We start from the raw sequence: 27,068 nt of genomic DNA, 5'->3' as shown, positions 1-27,068 counted from the left end.
TTATTTCATTTTTAATATTATGTTTACTCTTTCCCTGTATTTGAAAAAATTATGTATTTGTGAGATGATAAAAGTTAAATTAAATGTAGAGATTCACACCTCTTTATCCTACAACTGGGCACCTCCATGTTAGCTCCCTAGCAACAATTGTTATAAGCTCCGTTGTACGAATCTTACAGTCAGTACAGAAATATATAGAGAAGAGAAAAAACAAACAATACTTCTTATTTTAAAAGAACACTATAGTGACTGGAATACAAACATGTATTCCTGTCACTATGGCTGTAATATAATATAACTATGTAGCCCCTCAGGCCCCTTGTCTCTAATGTGGTGCTGGCTCCACCCCCAATCTGTCTCCTTGGCTGAGATCATCAGATTTGACGATCTCATGCTCAATCCCATGTGAAAGCATTGGATTGGCTGAGATCTTCAATCTTGATAATCTCAGCCAAGGAGGCAGGCTGGGAGGCACAGCAAAACGCCATTCCAGTGCCATGCGGTGCTGGCCCCACCCTCGATCTGTCTCCTTGGCTGAGATCACCAGATTTGATGATCTAATCTCAATGCCATAGAAAAGCAGTGGATTGGCTGAGATCCATAGTTTTGTTAATCTCAGCTAAGGAGGTGTGGGGGAGGTTAGGGCAAACGTTATCCTGGCCAATCAGCATATCCTCAAAAAGGTGCATTGAATCAATGCATCTCTATGAGGAAAGTTCTGAATCTCCGTTCAGAGCGTGGAGACACTAAAAACCAGGGCTGCACACTGTGCAGCACTGCCCCAGGAAGCACCACTAGAGTTCATCTGAGTCACTGGAGGTGTTCCTAAACAGTAATGTAAACACTGCCTTTTCTCTAAAAATGTAGTGTTCACAGAAAAATGTCTGCATGGACTGACTATACTCACCAGAACTAGATTACTCTGTATTTTTTCTGGTGACTCTAGTGTCCCTTTAAATATTTCACCTAACTTTGCCTTGTGTGAAATGAATTGTGATTATATCTTTAAAGGATTACTCCAGCAATCATACACACTGCAGTCCACTGTAGCAGTTATGATGCCAGATAACCCATAAATGATTGGCATCCTTATCTGGGTCCCCACAAGGCACTGATGCTCCCTGGTGGTCCAGTGACATGCTGACAGCTTTTGTGTCTGTTGACTGCTCTCAGCCAATTACTGACAAGTCATGCAATGAAAGTCACTAAGCCAGCAGAAACCACCCCAAAGACAGTGCCGGTGGTGGAGTTACACTCCTGGCAGTAGAGAGGTTAAACTTCATTTGCACAGTGCTTCAATCACTGAAGTGGTCATGGTGCTTGGAATAACCCTTTACATTTTTTTAAGGAAATTGATCATTTCAGAAAAAAAAGTTAACATAAGTTAAAAGTTGACAATGTTTTATTTAAGTATGGAAGTGTCACTCTCCCTTTAAGCTCTGTCTCACTTTTTATTTTTTTAGAATTCCTTATTTTGTAGTGCAGTGCAAATATCACATAACGAAGACATTTCAGCTGATTGCATTATTAAAATGTGTCAGCAAGAGGTCACAATACATGCCTGAAGGACTGCACAATTTTTAAGTTGACAGTTATAGAAGTTGCTATATATCAGATTAACAAAGAAAACCTAGCATTGTAGTAATTGTGGAGTACGTAGAGTAAATCACACATATATGTAATGCCTGCTGGCAATAAAGACAATATAAGCTGTGTGCAAGTGAGTGATAGCGATGACAATATTGCATCGGAATAAGGGTGCAGTGAGAGGGTATCAGGTAAACAAGCCATGTAAGCCACCCCTTGTCAGCCTATGACCTCCGGGCGTACTGGAACTTGAGCAGGAAGACGTTTTCAGCTTTCGGTGAGAGTGAGTGTGGGCTCAGAGGTGATTGTAGCGGCGTCTTTGACAAACATTGCAAAGGTGCCTGGCGTGTATAAGGCCCCTGAACTCCATGGCAGGAACAGATAGAATTCCGGCTCCCAGAACTCCTCCGCCAATGATATCACAGTGTCCACTGCCTTCGCCTCTTGGGTACAAGCAGATTTGGTATTCGATGCCCTCTTGTGGGTATCATCATCCTTGGTGTGAGAAGCAGTTTGCTGGGTGGTAGAAGGCAAGACAGGTGCCTGTGAAACCTACATAGAAGCTCCTAGATGGCAGGGTATGCAAGACCAGAGCTCAGTGAACAGTTCATCGAAGCGATCCAGGATGGAGTGTGTCAGAGCTCGAGGCTCAAGGTTGCACGTGGCATCTGCCATAGTGTATGAAACAAGGTGGTTGCAGCCCGTGGAGTTGTTGTCGGTAAGAAGTCACTGCCACACAGCTAGTGAGTACCGAGATAACCCTCACCAGAGCTGAAGGGAGATCTAATAAGAGTTGGTATGCAGCAGGTGGAGGTATTGGCCACCTCCCTACTACCGACTGTGAGTAGGCCTCTTGTAGGCCACAGGTATTCCCTCCGCAGGAGCTGACAATTTCGATCTGTGATTCTGTGATATCGATCACTGTGGGGTTCTCTCACCCAGGTACGTCGATTGCTGGGAATCCTTCATTTCGGACAATAAGTCGTGAAATAAACCAATTATTTAGGGTTTCCCAGCGGAGCTCTCAGGATATGCGACTGAACAGAGTGGCAGGCAGGCTCCGCCCCCTGTCTCACTTTTAAAACATGCTGTTTTTTTCTTAAAATGTAAATTGTGGTCAATTGAAGACTAGAATAGAAACTAACATAGCTGTTTCAACATATAATTAGTTTTTATGACAATATGTGTATCTTTGTCTTGATATTACATCATCTAATCTTCCACTTTGCAAAAAATACAAATTTCAGCACTTATAAGTATCTAGTATTAGATGTCATTCATCAAACTATAAGTGAAGGTTTCAATGAAGCAAAATGAATTAAAAAAGTGTGAGGGCCATTTTCCCAGCCCATAATGTAGTTGTACTTGTATATTGTTTTGTACAGTTTGTTTAAGGTGTGCATAGTTTATACCTGAGGTGCAAGACATGCCTTTAAAGACTCAGGAAAAAAAACAATGAAAAAAATTCAAATGTATTTGAGGTCCTTTAAATGGCTCTGTCACCTCAAACTTACTTTTCTCCTATTGTTTCATGTTATCTTCCTCTTTTAGAATCTGTTCGATTTTTCCTAAATTCTGATCTATTTCTCTTTTAAACATAAGGCAAAGTAGGACGGGGTGGATGTCAGTCTCACTTAATGTCACTTGCGCTGGGGAAATGGGCCCCGAAGGGCAGATGTGCCCATACTTAACCGACGAATCTAAAAGCTACAACTTCAACTGCGGCTGAGGTTTTTATATATTTTTTAAATATTTCTATTTGTATTGTTATTTCTATATGGTTAAAAAACTTAATTTCACTGTTCGGTATTTCTTTTCCCTGCAAAGGAAGACTGCCGGGTGGGGTCAAACTCCTCGTTACAATGTCCACAATGGTGGCCCTAGCTGATGTTGAGAATCACCCATGCTGCAGTGGCGCGATTTGACGGTCAATATGTAAAATAATCTACTTGTGTTCATATAAATATTATATGCAGCGTACCAGCTTCACTGTGTTCTGGGGCTGTTGCCCTCTTGACTACTCAAACATAAAGCATTTTAAAGAAACACTTTCTGTTAGAGAGGAGAGACGCTAGTGGGGAGACAGTCTCGGCATGTGGCGGGGCGGGCTCCTAAGCTCTGGTTGCCTCTCTGATGGACTCCAGCAGAGGTCACGGCTCTAAGCTCACAAAGGAGCCTTGGCTGGTGGTCTCTCGGGGTCTCGATGGGGGGGGGGATGGTTGACACACTTAGGTAGGGACAAGTGGTTAAAATCACGCAGCCCCCTGTTTGTTATCAGCACCACCTCAAAGCCGAATAGGTTTGACAACAAGTCCTGTAACCTAGCCCAGGACGCTCTTGGCTTGCTTCTGTATGTTCTGTAACACCTGTAACAGGTTTAGTGAAATAAACATTTTTTTAAAAACCAAAATTTTTTTCTGTTTTATTCCTACACTTGACAATTGTGACAAAAGAGTGGAGCTTAAGGCGGGCTTCACTTCCTTTGTCTAGCTCACAACGGAGGCGGGCTTCACTTCCTTTGTCTAGCTCACAACGGGTGAAGCTTGCCTTACGCTCCACCCTTTGTAATGTTTATCAAGTTCAGGGAAAATACATAAGACAAAGTAGTCCCCACTTATTGTGTTTTAAGGGGAAATAGATCTGAGATGAAGAACAGATTTTGAAAAAGGAAGAGAATAGAAAACAATTGGAGGAAGGTAAGTTTGAGGTGACAGATATATGTAGAATAGGTCTCTAAACTGCTTTGATTGTTTTAGAATTATTTTTTTTATTTTTAAATTTGACAATTTTTATTCCGTTGATAGAAAACATAAGGATGGGGGGTGATACAGAAGGCAAAAATGGGGGGAGGGAGGGGGTAACATCCAATGGCCATCCATCAGTTAGAAGAGACATAAAAACGTAGTTGACCATAGTAATAAACAATACTTTAATATATCCTCATAAACACTCATAAGTCGCAAGTTCCGATATAACTAAATCGTTTCTTTGAATTAATGTTTTAGAATTATTTTAAAGCACAATGCATCAAAAAAATAAAAGTTTTATTTGACAGACCAACAAATAGTTTCATAAGCCAACATTACAGCACACATCAGGTAAGAGATTAGGGGAACCATTTCTACCTTAGCTGTTTTAACACTCAGTTCCAGAGCAGGATTTACATGTTAGGTGTCTGCAGGCACATAATTCCACGGAGGTCCATTATACGCAAAAGGCAGATAAATTATGTTCAGTTTGTTTATTAAGTGGAGTTTGCAGACATAAAAACATCTGCTTGTAATGTACTGTGCTTGAATCTATAAGTATAGTGAAGTTTTTACAACGGTGTGAATATATACAGGGTTACAGATGTTAGAAGTGGTTATGGTGAAGGGAGGTTTAAGGTTTGAGAGGGATTAACATTAGCGTTAGATTGCATAGGATGTTTAGTTAAGAGAATTAAAAGCTTGAGATGGGTGACAGTTGTGTTACAAAGGGTGTTTAGGATTCTTGTGTTTAGGGATAAAGTGAGATGAAATTTAGTATTTAGGTAAAGGTGGTGTTTAGGATTAAGTTTAGGATAAGAGTTGGGTTAAATAAAAAATTTCACTACATGGAATGTTTAGTTATTATGAGGAGTTAAACCTAGGATTAGGGTAAAGGTTTTTTCCCTGTGTTTAGGCTTTTAGTGCTTACATTAAACTAAGGAAGAGTTTGTTTAGGTTTTGGCAAGGGTTAAATTGAAAAGGGTGTTAACGGCATGTGGAGTTCGAATATTTATTTGAAAAATAATCACCCTTGTATGTCTTCTGTTGTCCAGTCAGCCACCTATGATTGATATTAGAGCAGCAGTAGGTGTAATTCATTGTGCATCACTCAATACTGTCCCTGCTCCTCCTGCAATGCATTTCCTGTGTGAGGGGCTGTTCGTGACAGATGGGAAGTGATCTCTTTCACTTCCTGTCCAGCCTCACACACAGACACTGGAGGAGCCAGGGCAGCACTGAGTTTTACACTCTCTATAACTGTACTACAGCTCTGCTAATAGGGACATTGGCCAAAGCTCCTGGTACTTATCTCTCACCACCAGACCAAAAAGTACTTTATAAGTGCTGAAAACAGGTGCTTACTCTGCCTAATGGGGAGTCCTGCCATGCCCAGTTTTCATTTTAAGAAACCATTCTTGTGAATGTCTTACCTAGTTCCATTTCATAAGTTGATCAAAAGTCAACGCCAACTTCATCTTAATAAAGTATTTCTGGGGCATAGGTGCTGCCTTGCAGTCTTGGAAATGAAAACAGCGCAAATTGTTAAAAATGGCATTGTTTACACTTTGCAGTTTCCACGTCTACTAGTGACTGTCAAACAGAGAAAACGGTATGCCGACGCCAAATGTTTTGTTGTAATTTAATGCTTCTTACAGTGAAACATGTAATTTTTGGACAATGCGATTGCCACACAAGCACAGTGAGTCTTTAATGCTTCTGGAAAAGAAGTATAGCTGCATCTATATTGTGTTTTAAGGGATACGTTCTCAGATATCCCTGGAGGAAGCTGTCACCACTGTCCATTGAGATAAGTGTTGTTTTTACTGCACTATTAATTCCAGGTGTGGGTGATATTATTCTAATATTTTGGGTGTATATTCTAGAGAAGTATCTGATAGGACAAAAGTCATTAGAATTGATAAATTTATCAGCAGTGAGTAGTGTATCCTGGAATAAAGGATTCCAGTTCTTTTTTATTTATTTATTTTTTCTTCCAAAAAGTAAAGTAAAGTAAGTCTAAAGTACAGCAGCAACACATCTAATTAAAAACTATTTATTTTCAAGTGTACCTTTAACCGTGCTTTTCAGTGTTTTCTGATTATTATTATTATTATTATTTCTGAAGCACCAACAAATTCCATAGCGCTGTACAATAGGTGGACTAACAGATATGTATTTGCAACAAGATGAGGTGGAACAGAGGGTATTAAGGGACCTTCTGGAACAGAGGGTATTAAGGGACCTTCTCAAATGAGACTACATCCTAGAGGGAGTGGGGTAAAGTGGCAAAAGAAGTAATGTATGTGAGAAAGTACTAGAGTAGTTAACAGTGAAGGGTTAGTTTATTGGATGACAGAGTTACAGGAGAGGAAGCAGGGTGGGTTAACAAGGTGCGGAGAGGGAGTTTTTAATGATCTTTTGAAGGAACTGTTTTAGAGTCTAACGAAGCAGTGAAGGGAGTTTCGCAAGGATGGTACAGCCATAGAAAAGTATTGGAGGCGGATATCAGAGGTGTGAGTATGAACAGAGAATAGACGCAGATCTTTGGCAGAGCGTAAGGGCCTGAATGGGACATACTTGCGTATCAGTGAGGCTAGGTAGGAGCAGCGTTGTGCAGTGATTTGTAAGCAAGTGCCAGAATTTTAAATTGACCTCTATATCTAAGGGGAGGCCAATGTAAGAACTGACTGAAGGGGGAGGCATGGGAGGTGCTGGCGGACAATAAGATGAGTCTCACCACTCATCTTCATTATAGAATGTAACAGGGCCAGCTGGGAAGGCATAGGACCACTGAGAAGCGGATTGCAGTAGTCAACACGAGAGATGATAGCGGCACGGACTAGCACTTTGCCTGCATCAGGCGTTAGATGGGACAGATGCAAGAAATGTTTCTGAGATAGAAGCGGCAGGATTTGGTGAGTGATATTGGAATAACAGTATATTGTTAATAACAAAATATTTTTTTTGCTCTGCATGTCAACATAAACAAGTAGCACTGTCATGTGTGTTTCTTCTTTTTACTTACAGTTTTCCTTTTCTTATGATTCATGCATCCTAATGATCATACGCCCCACCCCCAGTGCCACTAGTCTGTATATATATTTATTATCTTTTCTTCCTTGCAACCATTCTCAATATTTGGGTACTATTATTTTTTTTCTCCTCTGTCCATGAGGTCTACAGTTTGCCATTCTGATCTATTTCTCTTTAAAACACAAGGCAAATTAGGGACTAGATTTTTTTCTACAATTAACAATCTTGACAAAGGGAGCTTAAGGCAAGCTCAACTTTCTCGACAATGGAATTCGATTTTGTCTTTGCCTTAAAGGAACACTATAGGGTAAGGAACACAAAGGTGTAATTCTGTAGTGTCAAAAGATCATTTAGGTGGTTTGCAACCCCTAAAAGGTAAGAAAATGTACCTTATTTCCAGTGCCGCGCAGGTAGCCGGCGCTGGACCCATCACCCATCTGCCTCCTTGGCTGACATCATCAGAATTTCAGTTTTGGTCAAGTTTAGTTTAAGGAAGTGGGCAGCCATCCAGTTAGAAATAGCAGAGAGGCAGTCAGAGACACTAGTCAAGAGGGACATGGAGAGATCAGGAGAGGACAGGTAGATTTGTATGTCATCTGCATAGAAATGATATTGGAAGCCAAAGGAGCTAATGAGTTTACCAAGGGAGGCAGTATAGATAGAGAACAGTAGGGGACCAAGGACTGAACCTTGGGGGACACCAACAGAGAGGAGTTGGGGAGAAGAAGCAGAGCCAGAGAAAGAAACACTGAAAGAGCTTTACAGTATTAGTGTACAGGGACCTACATGGTTATCATAATATTTTAACAACTTCAAAGTAGAGAGTGCCTGGGAAGATTGGAAGTCATCAAGATAAGTGGTACTTAGAACCAGCAGTAAAGCTATCCCAAGCAGAGTGGTGAATGTATGTGGTTAATCTGGAGTCCAGGCAAAGAGAATATTTAATTCCTCCTTACAGAGCCATACACTTACCAGTTCATATTTTAAAGACTCAGATCACCCCAATCTGGCCCGAGAGAGTTCCCAGGAAAGTTATGAAACATATATAGGTTTTACTAATTGCATATTATAATCATTGGTAGAGTGATAATGATGTTGTTAAAGGAACACTTCAAACACCCTTTCACTTGCTGGAGTGTTTAAAGAGTCTGGAGTCTGATTTCAACAGAAATTGTAGGCAGAAACACCTCCCGATCAATCAGAAAGCGCCACCTAGCTAATGGAAGTGGCAGATGTGTTGTGCTAGCATACCTGCCTTCCTCACTTCACAATGAGATGTACTATACCTCATTGAGAAGCATTGGAAAGCTGTGACCATCTGCTGAAAGTCGGACAGAAACTCTGTGCTGGGAAAAAAAGAAGGACTTGCAAAGGCAACACATCTGCAGCTTTTGAAAGCTATTTTTAGATATACCCCTAATGAACAAAATGAAGTTAATGAACACTTAATTGCCACCTCCTCCCCTCCCCCCAAACTAAATCCCGAGACCCAACTCCAACCCTATGAGGCCAAGGACACTTTGTGAGATGGCTGAGAGTGCTAGCAAGAAAATCCCATCACACTCTACAGCAATATTAGGAGGTCAAACTTCATGACGTCAATTTATCAACCAAGGAGAAAAAAAGCACACAGAACATATTACACTGATTCTTTGCAAATGCAATTGTCCTCTATTGTACAGATGTTTGGTTTAACTGTATTTACAGTATGTGGGCATTTTACAATCATGTATTTTTTTTAAATTTTGGTTGCATTCCTAGGAATATACACCCACAACATGCTTTCAGTTTTGTTACAAAATACCCGTAAGCAGAGTATTTGACCAGTTTTAATTCTTTTTCTTTGCCGCACCTACTGTATCAGTCAAAAATATTATTTCTGCTTCTTTTGTTAACATTTTGGACACTAACTGAAATATAACAAGGTAAAGGGATGACTTGTCGTCTTTAAATATTTTTATTGCCCCATTATTTCAGCAAATAATAAATAAATTAAGAAAAATACATTTATAAATCCATATAATGTACATAGCATTTTAACATGGAATTGCTATTTTTTCCTGCTTTTGTGTGCTTGCTATGTCTCCCATGTTATGCTACTATTTAATAAAATTAAAAAAAAGAAAGTTAGCAGTGAAACAGTTCAAATGTGATTGACATATAAAGAAATTATTTCCCCCCTACATCAGAAAATAATATAGATTTACTTTGTATCATGGGAAAATGGAGACGTGGGGGAAAGTCAAGTAGCGACCTCTGAGGGACAAACCACAGCAGTGAGCAGTGGTTGCTTTTTAACTCAAGTACTATTTACATGTTCTATGTTGCCCCATCTTATTATGTGTATAACACTGGTACCAGAGGATGATCATTTCTACACTAGACCAGGGTTAGGCATCCTTCAGCACTCCAGATGTTGTGGACTACATCTTCCCTAATGATTTGCCAGCATTATTGCTGTAAGAGCATTATGTGAGATATAGTCCACAACATCTGGAGAGCTGAAGGTTGCCTACCCCCACCCTGCACCAGACATTAGATGCATTAATAGTTACAATGTCTTATCACACTGGTGTTTGAGGTGGGATCATGTACAGAAAGGACACTCTACTGTTATAATTTATTGGTATACTATAATGTTTTGAGAATGCAATATAAGAAATGTTTAGTATGCAGTACCATGTCCATGAACCTCACACTCACCCTGCTTGGAGAGGGCTCCAAGGATTGTGAAGTGGAAAACACCAAAACAAGACCAGTCTCTACCTACATAGTCCTGTTCTCAGTTGACTCATAGCACTGACATAGGTAAACCACAAGGTTGCATGTCTACTTTCAATTTCATCACTACAATGAGCACTACACTGCTTCTAGCTAAAAGATCCATCTGTCCAGATGATATGACTTACATAAAAATCACTCAAACTCATCTGAATTACTATTAATCCAAGCTTAAAAAGTTACTCTGAGTACCTTCACAACTTTGAGTCATTGCAAAGGTTATCATGATAAGGTATGATTGTAAAAAAACCTCTTCAGCATTACTGTCTCAGATAAAGCAAAGGAATTCTTGCTTCCTCCTTTGCTGTGTCAATTTTATGTAACCTATGTGTGTAGCATTTTGGTTTTCCTACTTTTTTTCATCTAGTTTAATATTTTATTTCTGGTCAGTTGCTTACAGTTTTAGCTCTGGAAATGCACAAAGGCATACTAATTCCTGTTACATAGTTACATAGTTGCCTAAATTGAAAAAAATACTAAAGTCTAACAAGTTCAATCTTGAAGCCCATTATTTTATGCTGGAGTTCCAAAAGAAGCCAAAAAACGAAATTGTATCCATTTGCAATTAGGCCACAAAAAGAGAAAGAAAATCCTTCTTGACTCCATAATGGCAATTAGATTTCTTCTTGGATCAGCAAGCTATTTACAAATATATCAAATATATCCTTGAATATTCTGTTTTATGCAAAAAATAAATCCAAACTATTAAAAAAAATATCTATAGAATTGGACAAGACAACCTCTTTAGGCAGAGAATTCTACATCTTTATTGTTACTCAAAAGGACCCTGTCCTCTGCTGTTAGCGAAAATTATTTTCTTTCACTCTCAGTGGGTCTGTTGTTTTCCTGCTAATTAACAGGTTAGCACTTAGAGGTTTGTATTGACCCTGTGTATATTTGTATAAAACTATCATATCCCCTTTGAGGCACCTTTTTTCTAAAGAAAACAACTTTTCTAGTCTTTCCTCATACCAAATGTTTTCCATCCCCCTTACTAATTTTGTAGTGCGCCTCTGCACTTTTTAGTTCTACAATATCCTTCTTTAAACCTGGTGACCTAAATAGCACTGCATATTCAAGTTGGGGATGTACAATTGATTTAAAAATAATCCGCAAAATTATATTTTAAACAGGTGAATCAATATCGCTTTTTTTTTTACTAACTTCACTAAAACACCTTACTAGTTTTTGCAATGGCAGATCGGTATTGCATACTGTTGCCTTGTTTTTGATCTATAACTGGTCCCAAGTCCTTTTCATTTAATGTTATCCCTAACTCAACCCCATTTAATGTATAAGTGGCTTTTGGGTTCCTAAATCCATAATGCATGCCTTTGCATTTATCTGTATTGAATTTCACCTGCCACTTGCCTGTCCAGTCCCCCAATTTACCGGTACCTAAATCCCTCTGTAGTGAAAATATATCATGTTCAGGCTGTCTTTTCTTATCTAGTTTTGTGTCATCTGCAAACACTAACAAATGACTTTCAATGCCCACATCAAGACAATTTATGAACAGGTTAAAGAGAAGTGGACCCAGGCCAGACACCTAAGGCACCCAACTTATCATTTTTATCCAATTTGAACATTTTCCATTTACAACTACTCTCTGCACTCTTTACTTAAGTCAGTGTTATATCCAAGAACACTGCTTTTCATCTAAACCAACTGATTTCAGATTTACTAGTAACCATTTGTGTGGAACTGTATGAAATGCCCTAGCAAAATCCAACATCTACAGGATCACCATGATCTATATTTCTACTAACTTCTTCATAGAACATGATTAAGTTAGGTTGGCATGACCTGACTTTTATAAAACCATGATGATTACTGCTAAGGATATTTTTGTTCACAATGAAACTTTGAATATTATACATTAACAGCCCTTCAAATAATTTCTTCACCACAGGTGTTAAGCTCACGGGTCTGTAGTTCCCAGGTTAATTTTTTTAACCTTTTTAAAATATTAACACCATATATGCTTTTCTTCAATCCTCTGGTACAATTCCTGAAAGAAAAGAATCCTTAAAAATTAAAAACAGTGGTATGGATATTTCTACACTAAGCTCCCTAAGCACATGTGGATGAATACCCTCTGACCCTGGGGCTATGTGTAATGTTATTTAATTTCTAAAGCACTTTATAGTGTGCTCACCAAACACATATTTGCTGTAAGGCTTTTGTAACAGGGATTTGCAGATCTTCTTTCCTATATACTGAAGAAAAATAATTATTTAGAATTTCTGCTTTGTTCTGAACATCCTTGATTAACTCACCCATCTCCCTTTCCAATGGACCAACACTTTCACACTTAAACTTTTTGGCAATAACGTACTAAAAAAAACATTTTGGGATTGGTCTTGCTCTCTTTGACTATGAGCTTTTCATTGGCATGCTTACATTTTGTTATAGGATGCCCTTTCCCTCTCTTATATCATTTGACTGACCCTTGTACTGAGTTTGGTTTATATTTGCTTCTTTTGTACTTTTGTGTTTCCCAATGGTATGTATTGAGACATTTACTTTTTGTAGAATTTGTTTAAAGACCTTCCATTTGTTCTCTATGCTTTTGCCAAAAGATAATTCCTGCCAGTGCCTTAGTTGTAAATATGAAGTAAGTTATAATTTATCAGGTTCAAAAACGTGTTTCCCTTAACTGTACAACAGTCCCTTTGGCCCAATCAATGTCTGGATAATTAAAATATCCTAAAATTACCATATTACCCAGTGGTGCAACCTTATTATTTTTAAGATAGCAGTTGCTCTTCCCCATCAGTATTAAAGTTTGGGGGCTTGTAACATATGCCTACTATTAATGGATATCCCCTGTTTCTACCAATAAGACTTCATCCCCATCTGATTCATTACATACAATTTATTAATTTACTGTTTTTGAAATTCTTTATTTTTGGATCAATTCATCTTAATAACATTGGGATACATTAAAATTAGCAAAGTAGTTGTACACTGGATTATACAAGTACGTGTCATCATGCTTCATAGAAATTGCAAGACAAACAGTGAATTGTTTTTGTTTTTTTTTATCCCCTTAGGTGCTGTATTCTAGAATGTGCAGTATACATCTAGTATAATACTGCAGGTTAACAGGGTTTTATTGGAACAACCGTACGTCCTAACGATAAACCATAACTAAACAAATGCTGGAATATATGGCTAGTTATAGTAGTTTTACATCTGCATCTAAGGGTGGGGTATTTATATGGTCCAGCGGCCAATCCTTATGAGAGAGAGGAATGGGTCCTAAGTTGCAGAGGGACTATTAAACTGGTGAACAAAAATTAAGTAAACCAAACGTTGGTTTTAGTAAATTAAGACCTAAAGTGGGGTAATCAAGTGGTCACTGATGCATTTGTGTCTGGTGTGGACTGCAGTGGGATGAACGTGGCCACATTCGTAAGATCCCAGTGGTGGGCTGAAGATATAGCTGCTTTGGGCCCTGTATGTATGAGAGATTCCTGCGGAAGTCCCAGTGTAGCCAAAAGGGCTGGCGGCCTCTGAAAGATCTTGCACTGCGTGCTAGGAGTCCACTTTGAGCACCATTAATGTGCGAGACAGGCGCCAGCAATATTGGATGCTGTGCTTCCTGACGAGAGTCATGAAAGTTCCTAGGAATGGCCGCCAGGAAAGCATGCCTACTGAGAGGTCAGAATAGAATGTGAGAGACATCCATTCGAATGTATATGGTGTTTGTTTCTTCACTGCCCGCCAGCACTGCCGCATTCTGAAAATTAACAATCAGGTCCCGAGAGGCCTTGTCTGGAGCTCTCGGTGATTTGGGAATGCTGAAACAGCCATCGGTTGTGGGGGCAAGAGAGCCTGTCGTGGGGGCAAGAGAGCCTGTCGTGGGGGCAAGAGAGCTGACAGCAGGCGCCTCAGCACGTGTGGTAACTCCGCCGTCAGCACCTTCTCCAGAATGCTTTGTATTTTTATGTTATTCTTGCATTGCTGATCCTCCATAGTCGCAAGTTGCCGGTCATAGAGATCGTGCTGCCATTGAAGCCCCAGTATCATCTAGTGCATAGAGGCCAGGTTCTGAGTATGCTCTCCAGATGTTGTCTCCACTGCATTCAGTTTGCCTGTCAGGCCCTGGAGATCTGTCCTCAGCATTGCCACATCGGTCAGTATATTTTTTTGCAGTTCTGCTAGAAGCAGGTCTGCTTTCAGCACTGTCATCGCTACTGGTGCTGTGTCTGGGTCCAGGGGCACCGGTGCCGGTGTCAGTGCCGGTGTCAGTCCTCCAGGGATAGGTGATCAGAGAACTCCAAGTAGGTCTCCAGGTAAGCAGCAATCTTGGGCCCAGTCGTGCCTTGCACCTGCCTCCAGAGGTCTCCGATATTGAGGCCCACCCGGGGTTTATCCGACTTTTGTTTCTTGGTCTATCAACCCATCTTGTCTCTGCCACTTAGCTCATGTGTCACCAGCTGCCTCAAGTAAGGTTTGGTTCCCAAAAGAGGGTGAAAATAGCTGAATGTACACCGAGCTCTGAATGCATGCGACCATACGGCTCTGCTGCTTGGCTCCGCCGCCCCTCTTCATTTGCTGTTTAACATATCTTTCACATTTTATCTTTAGTTGACCTGTTGCTCATGGTTGCTTTTAGATCAAATGATACAGGATTCATTTTGAAATGCCATACTGCTTATATATGTGTTTTCATACATTTTCAATAGTTTACTCTCCCACTTTTTGTTCAGCTTTATCTTTAAAGTTTATCTGCATTTGGCTTGCTCATGTCACATACACTGATCAGCCACAACACTAAAACCACTGAGAGATTAAGTGAATTACATTGATTATATCATTACAATTGGATGGGATATATTAGGCAGCAAGTGAACAGACAGTTCTTAAATCTCATGTGTTGGAATCAGGACATATGAACAAATGAAAAGATCTGAGTGACTTTGACATGGACCAAATAGTGATGGCTAGACAACTGGGTCAGGGTTTCTCCAAATGGCAAGTCTAGTGAGGTGTTTCCAGTATGCAGTGGTTAGTGCCTACCAAAAGTGGTGCAAAGAAGGACAAGCAGTAAACCAGCATAGTGTCATGGGCGCCCAAGTCTTATTGAAGCATGTGGCATGTAAAGGCTAGCTAATCTGGTTCGATCACACCAAAGAGCTACTGTAGCACAAATTGCTGAACAACTTGGCCATGATAAAAAAGGAGTCCTAGCATTCACGTGGATGTTACTTTGACACGTATTACTTATGTGAACATTGTTGTAGAGCACATACACCACTTTATGGCAATGGTGTTCCCTGATGGCAGTGCTCTTTCAGCAGGAAAATGCACCTTGCCACACAACAAAATGTGTTCAGGAATGGTTCAAGAAAAATGACAAAGAGTTCAAGGTGTTGCCTTGGCCTCCAAACTCTCCAGATTTCCGTTCGATCAGATTGAGCATCTGTGGCATGTGCTGGAACAACAAATCCAATCCATGGAGGCGGCACTTCGCAACATGTAGGACTTAAAGGATCTAGTGTCTTGTGCCAGATTCCACTGGACAAGTTCAGAGGTCTTGTGGAGTCCATGCCTTGACCTAGATGATATTAGATAGGTGGTTTTAATGCTCTGGCTGATCATTGTATATTGTGACCATTCAAATGATTGGAGAGTTACTTGCTATATTTCAGTAGAGGTTTTTACAAAACAGATACACAAACATACAAATATGCACACAATGACAGTAACTACACATATTTAACACCTCCCACACCATTATGTGAAGTGGAATACCGGTGGGCAGGGCAGTCAATACAGACAACACTGTTTTAAAAACTCTCTGCAAGATCCAAGTTCCCTGAGCATAGAGCAAGCAACTTTAATATTTCAAAAATCTTGTATACGGATGCATGTTTATATATATATAAATATAATATTATTTGAGTTATTCTACGTAAGATGGATACAGTGTAATTCTCATTCATGAATCCTCACAGAAATATTCATGAAACATTTGAATTTTGAGCTTTTTGGTCAAGGAAGCAGTCACAGCCTGGAGAAGTGGGAGCAACCCAGAGCAACAGTCAAACACTGACACAGGCTGCAGCATCCATTTTGTAAGTATCACATATTTTATGTATAAGTGGAGTATATTAAGAAACAGTTTTTAACCGATAAAGGCTCCATTTTACACTTACTTGAACTTTCTTCCCTCAAAACAACTTAATCTCAATGAATGTGTTTTGAGGGCTGGAGTCCATGGCTCGCAAAACATGGCGGCAGGCACCCGGACGCAGGGTGCCCGGGCCCCCTGGAGTGACGGGCCTGGTCGCAGCTGTGATCCCTGTATGTACGCCACTGTGCACACACATACAAGCACACATACATACAGACACATACACACACACAGACACATATATACACACACACAGACACATATATACACACACACACATACATACAAGCACACATACACACACATATATACAGACAAACACACACATGCACAGACACACACACACACACACACAGATAGACACACACACAGACAGAGAAACATTCATACAGACACATAAACATACATACAAACAAACACACACATATAAAAAAATATGTTTCCTACATTTTAGACTTCCCTGGGATCCAGTGGTAGCTCAGCCTGATGGGAATCAGAGTTCCCACTCTGACTCCCTCCTCTCTCCCTCCCGCGCGGCTCTGTTTGATAGCTGGGAAGAGTGACCCAGACGTTTCATCTTAAATAAGTGGTCTGGGTACAGTGTCCTTTTAAACCTGGAATATATAACATTGCAGTTTTTTTTTAGAAACTGCAAAGTTTACATTTCAGGGTTCAATCCGCCTCTTGTGGCTGTCATACTGACAGCCGCAAGAGGTGCTTCCATGGCACTGATTGAGTAAAAACCAGTTACGTAGCATGGAAGCCCATTGGAAAGCATTGAATACAGCATTGGATTGGATCATTGCACACCTCATCGATGACGTTGTGGGAGGCGGAGAGGTAAGTAGTGCCAAACTAACCTCGGCAATGAAAAAGGGTAATTAAAATTTAGATTTTTTAAAATTTTCATGGCACACAGCAGGGACCTGTATAGAACTAAATCAAGGGCTCTCTAGCATTAGGAATGCAGGTTTATATTCCTAATACGATAGTGTTCCTTTAATTTCTTTCCTTTTGGTTAGTCCCCAGTCAGTTGTTTTATGCAAGTTTTAGCTCACTTGTGTGATTACAAAGAGGATTTATGCCAATCAAAAAGCTGACTAATGACTCCCACAAGGGCAGTCCCGATCTGAAGTTCCCTACAGCAATCCCAGATGATCATTTTAGTTGTTTGAGCCTTCTCAGTTATGTTTAATTTAAGAGAATACTGGGAACACTGTTCTCATATTTCTGTTTGCTTTAGATTCAGCGCATTTGCTTTGACTGCAATAATGGCAATGAGATATCTTTTTGGATCAACAAGTCATTGCCAAATATATTAACTATTATATCCCTAAAGATCCTGTTTTTCCCCAAAACTGTCTTTTTAAAATGTCTACAGATTCTAATAAAACATCTTCTTTAGGTGCATAATTCCACATATTTATTATTCTGACGATAAAGAACACTTTCCACTGTTGTAGGCAAACTCTAATTTCTTTGAGACTTAAAGTAAGACCTCTTAGACCGTATGGTATGTGTGGTACTGTTAAATGAACACTATAGTATTAGAAATACAAAACTGCAACACTATACCCCTCCCAACAGTCATGGACGATTTAAAAACTCTTTTATTCACTTGACTCCAGTGCCAAGATCCCTCGGCGCTGACCTGGTCACCTCTTCCTGATATTTGTTCTGACCCTGTATATCTTTGCACAATGATGTAATATCCCCTCTGACATGCTTTTTCTCTAAAGAAAAGAAATGTCTTTTTCCAGTCATTCTTTATAATTTAAATCTTCCATTCCCCTTACTAATGTTGTAGCCAACCTTGCACGTTTTCCAATTCTTTAATATCGTCCTTTATAACTGGTTCTCAAAATTGCTCATATATTTAAGGTGGGGCCTTACCATGGTTTTTATAAAGGATCAAGATTATATCTTCATGACATGACATGAATAAATACCTTTTTTTTTTGCATAGCAATACCTTACTGGCATCGTCCATATGCTCCAAATCTATTACTTTTTTCCTTTATGTGATTCTAGTCATTAGCCGAGTGTTACTTCACTGGAAAAATTAGTACCTTGCTCCAATTTATTGGTCTGTAAAAACATTGTGAGAGATGTAGTCCACATCATCTGGAATACTGAAGGTTGCCTACCCCTGTCCTAGAGAATGAGGAAATTAACTGGTCAGCGTCAGCCCACTGCTTAGTATTTTACCCCAAATCCCACCATACAGTGAATATGAAAATAAGGAAAGTCATGTACTTAATACCTTTTGACTTACAGGTTCCTGTGGAGACCAGGTAGTCCCATTTATGTATTATTGCCACCCTTAAGCATCTCATGTAGAATGTTCAGGAATAACCCAAAACAAGTAACTAAAAACTTTTGTATTAAATTATTTATCCTTTGGGAAATAAACAGACTGTGCCATGTAATCATGGCCAGATTCTAAACATCAGAGTAGAAGAGCATGTAGCAAAAATACACATTTGATCATTTGAGTGTCTGTGATGGATATGCTGGTATTTTAGGGATTGCAAATTCCTAAAAATCCAGCGGAATATAAAAATCACAAAATTACAAAGCATATACAACAAGTACAGTTGATGACTTCTATAGCTTTTGAATTCCATGCCATTATGGCAGTCTGTATACATGCCATGAGAAGCGCTCACTACATCTTTCTTTCCCAACACCTAAATAGATTTCAGCATCTTGAGTATTGCAAGTTAATGTATAGTGTGGGAGATGGGATTAGTCAGGAAAACTGAATAAAGCATTATAGGAAACCAGTATGGGAATGGTGGGAAAGCTGAGTGTAAAAAAAATTGTTTTGTACGGCAAAGGCATGGAAAAGATTTTTTTTTTTTCCGTTAAAAATATAGAAATCATACATTCTTGGCAGGAATACAGTCATGAGTTTAAAATCCTTGCTAAATCACCTTCTTTCATATCACTACTGCCTGTGATGGGCCCAGTCATAACGATGGACAAGACAATGTTTTGGAGCACAAAATTTAAGGTGGCACTATGTTGAGATGAATTACAGAATACACATAGTATTTTAAGAGGCCACATGGAGTGGCTATTCCCCAAAAACCAAACAGGCTTGTTCCTGCCGAACGACTGCCACACGACTTACATTGTAAGATAATGGGGATTGGCAGGGGTCCTTAGATGACAGGTGGGACCAAGGTGCACATAGCACCCCCCCACCTGTCACTCTTTGCAGCCTGGCCATGTGGGACTCATGTAGAAGATTTAATTATCCTCTAGATGGTTCAAGCAGGGAGGAAGCTGCCTCACTAATACAGTCAGTAAGGGTTACGTTATATTCCACCATCACCTGCTGCTTGTTAATTGAAGGTGATGGCTTCCCCAACCACTAAATACCAAGGGCTGCTGTGCCTTGAGCCTCTGCTCCTTCCACCCAGTGCCCATAACATTGAGATGTACTTTTGGTAACTGTGTACTTGTTTTGTGTGTTAATGTGTGACTGTGTGCTAGTAACTCTGTGTATCTGTGTTTGTGACTATGTGTCTGTCTGTGTGACTATATGCATGTAGCTGTGTGTAAGGCTGTGTGGGACTATGTGTATGTGGCTGTATGTGACATTGTATTTGTATGACTGTGTGTATCTGAATGTTTGTATGTGTATGTGACTGTGCGTGTCTGTGACTTCATGTGGGTATGTGTATGTATGTGACTGCGCGTGTGTAACTGTGTGATTATGTATGTTATGGCGGTGTGTGATTGGTGAATGTGTGTCTTTTTATGTGACAGTGTCCATGTGTGTATGTGATTGCATTTACAATTGCATGTGTATGCATGTATGCACGTCACTGTGGATGTATGTGAAAGAACAAAAAGGGCAAAAGAGTTGAAAAACTGACAAGGGAACAGGAAAGAGATATTAAGATATACACAAGAATGTAATTTTGGTTCAGAGACAGACAAGAGGGTAAAATGAGTTAAGAAACACACAAAGTTGAAAGGGGGAGTTGAGAGAAATACCCAAGAAGGGTCAGGAGATAAAAGGTTGAGTAGGTGTAATTTAACATAGAACATTAAAATTGGAGGAGTAGGGTACCACCATTCATTTCCACCCCAGGTGCCAAGTGACCACAGTATGAATCTAATCGAAAGGGCTATTTCTTATAACATATAACATTTATTTTGATAGTTGAAAATGAAATAAATAGAAAATGAAATATACCAACTCATACTTATATGTGAGCAGTCTTTCAGTAAGAATGTGTTTAAGCATGTCATTACAATGACATGCTTAAAGGACAATTGTCACCTCTAAACTATTTTTAATATAATCATCATTTCCTCAAGCTTTGAAAAGAAGAATAGTTTTTTGTTTTTAAGTGAAGCATATGTAATGAATGAGAAAAACGCATCCCTACCTTTAGTATATAACAGGTTCCTCCTTCCCTTGGGTCAGACAGTGTTCGAAAACCAACAGTTAGTCTCTATGGTCCCCCCTGCCTCAGAGCAAGGAGTGAAGCAGGAAACACCATAGAGACTAAATGAGAGTTTTTGAACACTGTCTGACCCAAGGCGCATGTACATGGCTGAAGCATAGTGCCATACACTAAGGGTAGGAATGATTTTTTTCCCAATTTTGTTTACGTATATTTAATTTAAAAAAAATCTATTTCCTCTAAAGACCTGATTAAAGGATTATTATATTAATAAATAGTTTTGAGGAGACAGTTGTCCTTTAAGCTGTGAGATAGATCAGTAATCCAGAACTAATAACATCAAGACTTTAATGTGTATTTGGAAACTAATGAAATCTAAATGTGGCATTTCTGACTGAATACTTTCATATCATTAGTTCCGAAGATATTTATATAGTACCAACAAACTCAATGTTACATACACCGAATAAAGGGTAATACAAAACATTTGATCTAGAACCATGTCTCTAATGATACCGGATGTACAGATAACATTTTGTATCAGACAAGTATACTAAATGAAACAAAAGAAATGTATTGGCTCAAATGTTCCCATAATGGATATATTAATGTTAGGGTTACCAGAATAATTTGTATGACTCTATAAAAAGATGATTTAGTGGAATGTTTGAGATTGGTAGGAGATGGAGAGAATGGATATGTCGGTAGTAGCAAGTTCCATTGATTTAAGGCAGATTGTTAGGTGTAAACAGTAAGAGTAGGTGCACGATTTAAAATGTGGGATCAATGTTAGAGCAAATTCTCCATTAGATAAATAACCCAGAGGTGTCATGTCTTTGTTAGGCATAGGAGAGGGCAGTTTGGGTAATGGGAAGGAAGTGGGAGAAGCAAAAATAGTTTGTTTTATATAGCACCAACATATTCTAGACAGAGAATATTAGTGGTAAAGAAGGCCTTGCTCAATGAGCTTACAATCTACGAAATGCAAGTGTTGGGAAATATAACAGCGGGTAAACCATAAGGATCAGAAAGGTAAATGTGTACATTGTCAGAATATATAAGCCAATGTAACAAAATGATGTCATAAAGTTGACAAGACTAAGTCTGTGAATGGAGCTTACGGATATAGCACAATGTTTATTGTATATATGTATTTTATTATATGCTTGGATTACAATAATTACTATAAAATTAACACAGTAAAACATTTAACACAAAATAGATTTACAGTTAGATAGTGAGATGAAGTTAGCATAGATTATGTAGAACGTGGACGTTACCAAATATATGGATAAAACATACAGAGACCACATTACACACATACAAAGAAACACATGAACTACAAATACATAGAGTACCAAACAGCAAATACATATCATATAGTAAACTAAGCATCTCTTGTATTCTGTTGATGTTTAGCAAGTTTTAGATGAGGCTTATTATTTTACTGGCTGCAGACAATCCTCAATATTTAATTTATTCTGTGTATTATTTAGCTTTAGAGTAGCTAGGTACTTTAGCAGTGCCATGCTTACTGAACTAAAGTTGGATCATTACATTCGTAAATGGTAACAATGAACAGCTTAGTGATAAAGTTATACTGCATGTGTAAATAGCATTAAATAAAAAGTGTAATCTGATCAGAGAATGTTGCCAAAACGTTTAGTGGTCAATGACTAAAAGCAGCCTGCAGCCTTAGTATGATCCAGCTGTGCAATTCATCTATGATGACACACAAGTTACATTAATTAACCTATTATGTCTCATTACTAAAAGTGAATGTATTGTAGACTAAAATGAGTCAAAATAATTACAAATTCTAAATATTAATTATAAATCAAATGTATACTGTATACCAAAGTATACCTTTTAATGTTATCTTACATTAGTAATGACAAATATGTATTTATATATTTATATATACAGAGATATAAGATAATATTGTTTGCAGAGGTTGATGGAGATATAATTAGCATATGAAGTAATTTCTCAGATATAGGTATATCTAGATTGCTTCCACCGGACCCTTAACATATATCTATTTAACCTTTTAAGCATACAGGGCGCAGATGGCAAGCAACCAATTTATATAATTCAGATTCCAATCAAAGAACATTCTCTATGTTTATCCCAGTACAATAAATGAGGGTTTGGCCATATTTTGAAAAACTCAAAATTACTACGACAATAATTGATCAAAATGTTTATTAATTGGAATAATTATAGATCCCATAAAGTACATTTTGTTAACTTTAAAGTATTAAAAAGGAAACAGGATGGACAGTGATTGGTACATTTTTGTGTATTGTAGGCAAATATCAATGTATCTGATTTATAACATATCTGATTGATACACTCTCTATAATATGACTCCTGGTCTTATTACTTCCTTATATTCAAATGAGAGGACTAACTATTACAATAATATAATATCATTGTATGTCAGTTTTAATATGAACATAATAACATCCAATATCTGATTATTACACACTTAGAATAAAACACAATTCAAAGTATTACATTCTCATAATAAAAATGATTACAATAATAATAATAATAATAATAATAATAATAATAACAACATACCCTATAGTAAAATGACATGTTTATAAAATACCTATACTAAAAACTCCTGTTTTATTATTACATGTCTATTATAAAACCCCATGTCTAATAATAAAACCCTGTGTCAGAATATAGTAAAACCCCATATGTGATTATCACATTCTTCTAATAACCCATGTATGATTATTACTTTATTCTAATAACTCATGTATGATTATTACTTTATTCTAATAACTCATGTATGATTATTACTTTATTCTAATAACCCATGTCTGATTATTACATTCCTATAGTAAAACTGCAGGTCTGCATAATGTTTTGGGAACATTCTTCCTCTTCCATGTTCATTACACAGAGGCTTAGATCCACAATTGTATATTTCATCTGATATTCAAATGCTAAATTAAGATTAAAAAAAAGGAAGTAGCAACCAGTTTACCCACAAATTAATATTTTTTTTTTAGCAGGCAGTATGTTTTTAGATACATTGTGGAAGATTTGGTACAGAGTATCATTAAAGTGGTGGATCCTTGCAATATTTAGGAGTAAGGGACGTTTCTAAATATTGCCCCACCTTTACTTCTATCTTACCCTTGCAACATATAAGCTTATCAATATATTTATATGTATTATTGTTATTGGCTTAGGCAGCAGGATTTTTGTAATTTTTTTTAATAACCAAATTATATGTAGTACGTATTGCATTATTAGGTGTTTTTGTAATCCGTGTTTATATTATGAGGCATGCGATATTAGCAGTGATATTTGATGCACGCAAACTCCCACTACTCCTGGGCGGCAGCAACAACCACAGCACACATCAGCCCCAATATATACAATAAAAAAAACAATGAAAAATCAGTTACTTTGGAATAATGCGCAAGTAACTCTTTTTTTTTTCTTATGCTGTAATAATTAACAACAACAAAAAATAGCTGCAGGTGCAGCCTTTGTTACCATCCAATCTATTAGAGGGCTGTAACTATCTGAGGTTTATACAGAAATGAGCTAGGGTCCTTACAGTGCACTGAGGTTAGTGTAAGGTTCAGTCACTTACCTAGAAAACGCCTCTCTAAGACACAGCCCTATGGTAAAGCAAGAGATGGTCTATATGGCACACTTAGATTACTGTCCACATGCCCTGAGAGTGATTGGATCATGAATGAAATGACTTGTCAGATGCCCATATACCGCCAGACACCCATTTACACTGCAATCAGGAGCAGCAATAATAAGCTAGACAGACTATTTATTTTACTATGAAATCTTCGGCTTGTTATGATAACAGCATTCCCATGGATGTGAGCACAGACAATGCGTAGCTGACTGATCTCTGTTCTGCCACAGGTTTAATATATATATATATATATATATATATATATATATATATATATATATATATATATATATATAACATGCTTTCTGGGACATATTTCAAATTAAAGAAATCTCAATGTATCCTTCCTGGTAAAATATTTTATAAATTATAGTGAATTTGGATAAAAAGTAACAGAAAAAATTATTTTAGGAAATCTAATTCATATTATATTCTAATTCATATTATACTCTCTCTCTCTCTCTCTCTCACTCTCTCTCTCTCTCTCTCTCTCTCTCTCTCTCTCTCTCTATATATATATATATATATTTATTATTATTATTATTAAATCACTAATGGTACATTTAAAAAAGGGTGCATCATTGATATAAATAAAGATTCCTTTGCCATGGCCGGTACCTTATTTTTGGTTGTTAGTAATAAGATTACATTTTAGACCAACATATTAATGTGATTATAAAAAACAGCACGCTATTAAAAATGTAATAATATATATCTTTTTAAAATAAAAAAATGCAACTTTTATTTTGTATGTAAAGGCACCTGTTATATATGCAGGCGATATTGTAGTTGCAATAGTTATAGTGTCCAAAACACTCCATATATATAAAAATTATGTACCCTTCACAAGGAACCTACCGGTGTAGAGATGGCTAACTTTACCTCTGCTAAAGTTTCTGAACTACATTTATCAGGTATTTCCTACAGACTGCCTGAGAATCATGGGACATTCAGTTCACAAACATCTGCAGAGCCAAAGTTAGCAAAATAGTTTGACAAACTGTTTATCTGGCATCAGGAAGATTGGACTTTCATATATTTTGTCATTTATGACAGAAGTGACTAGAAGCTTACAACATCTGGCCAGAAATAAATAGTCACTGGTTGTCTCTCTCCTGGTAAATAATCCATCTGGTGTGTATTACAACTGACATCACTCTCAGCCTTAATGTCAGAGGGTGCTCTGCCTTCCTTTTGAATGTAAGGAATGTAAGGAGCTTTCTACCAGTGCAGGAGCAATGCACTGCAACTCACATCACAGCCAGACAAGAAAATATGTATTTTGCTTAGCTGTAGTGTACAGCAGGGGAAATAACAGATGTTGCCCTTTCCATTTTTGTTGTTTGTTTTTTTTGAACCATTAAATATAGTATATATCGGTCCTGACTTTAAAAACACCCATGCAATATGTCAATGCAGATTGCATCAACACCAAATGTATGTAGTAAATCCCCTGCTTTACATGTCTGTGTGCCACCCCTTGTACATGCTTAGCTCAGCAAGTCTGGAATTGCTGAAACAGGGAAAATAATGCCAAATCAACGGATGCTTACAGTGAACTGCAGCTAATCAGACATTGCTACACAATTACTCATTTGTACTCTTCTTAATACTTGTCCTGAAACTTTTTTTTTTTTTTTTTTTTAAATCATTCTTCGTGTATGAAGTAACATAGCCCTACCAAAGCTGCAGGGTAGTGTTGGGCTGACTTGATGTCTGCTGATGTTTGCAGACTGCATTGCACATCACGCCCAGCCGGCCATGGGCTCAACTCACCACTATGCTCATCCAGCCTTTTAGCACTGCAGACCCCCTGTGCTACACAAAACACTCAGCCAGATTGTTGGCACTGCAGATGAGTACAGATTATATTTACCCTCTACCTTCTATGGCATCATGGGAGAAGTACCCTCTATGCCTGGCCGAGCATCATGAGAAGGTAGTCCACAAATACAGTTATTCCATTTCCCATGATGCTTGGCTAGTTTGTCACGTCAAATATTTTTTTTTTGTTTCATATAATATGAGTTATAATGTCATCCAGGACATTGATGGCTGATTTTTATTTAAAATAGTATCAGTTCTAATGACATCAAGGACATTGCTTGATATTTTTCCTAGAGTAATATGTGTAGAAAAGTTTAGCTAAAACAAGTAACAACTACTTAGTAGCAAAGTAAAAACTTTATTTATCTAATCCTTAACTTCAACACGAGCAGAACAGAGACCAAGCCATAGCCAGCATTAATAAACCAGATTGGATCTGTTTATGTGATATCAGTTTGTATAATCCTTGTACACATGTTCTACAAAGAGGAAGAATAATTTCAGTGATTTAATAGCTAATATACACAATAGGTACAGCAGGGTAGAATAATGCCTGCATTCTAACAGATCTCAATTGTTAATGCAGAACAAACTGGAACTCTTAACAACAGACATCACCTGTCTGTAAACCAGACTATCAGCGCAGGAAAGGTAGATATAAATCCTCAGCCATCCCATGGCTTCCAATACTAACTCCCAGCCATCCCATGGCATCCAATACTAACTCCCAGCCATCCCATGGCTTCCAATACTAACTCTCAGCCATCCCATGGCATCCAATACTAACTCCCAGCCATGCCATGCCTTCCAATACTAACTCTCAGCCATCCCATGGCATC

The 27,068-nt window shown here is 38.2% G+C and overlaps 1 protein-coding gene across 1 annotated transcript in view; it reads right to left on the bottom strand.

Annotated features, from left to right (window-relative positions):
* Positions 1–27,068, bottom strand: part of GJA3 (gap junction protein alpha 3) — a 32,101-nt gene that overhangs the window by 4,119 nt on the left and 914 nt on the right. The window lies entirely within an intron of this gene.

Source organism: Pelobates fuscus, chromosome 1 (assembly GCF_036172605.1).
Source record: "Pelobates fuscus isolate aPelFus1 chromosome 1, aPelFus1.pri, whole genome shotgun sequence".
Lineage (NCBI taxonomy): Eukaryota > Metazoa > Chordata > Amphibia > Anura > Pelobatidae > Pelobates > Pelobates fuscus.
This window is presented reverse-complemented; position numbering and strand designations above follow the sequence as displayed.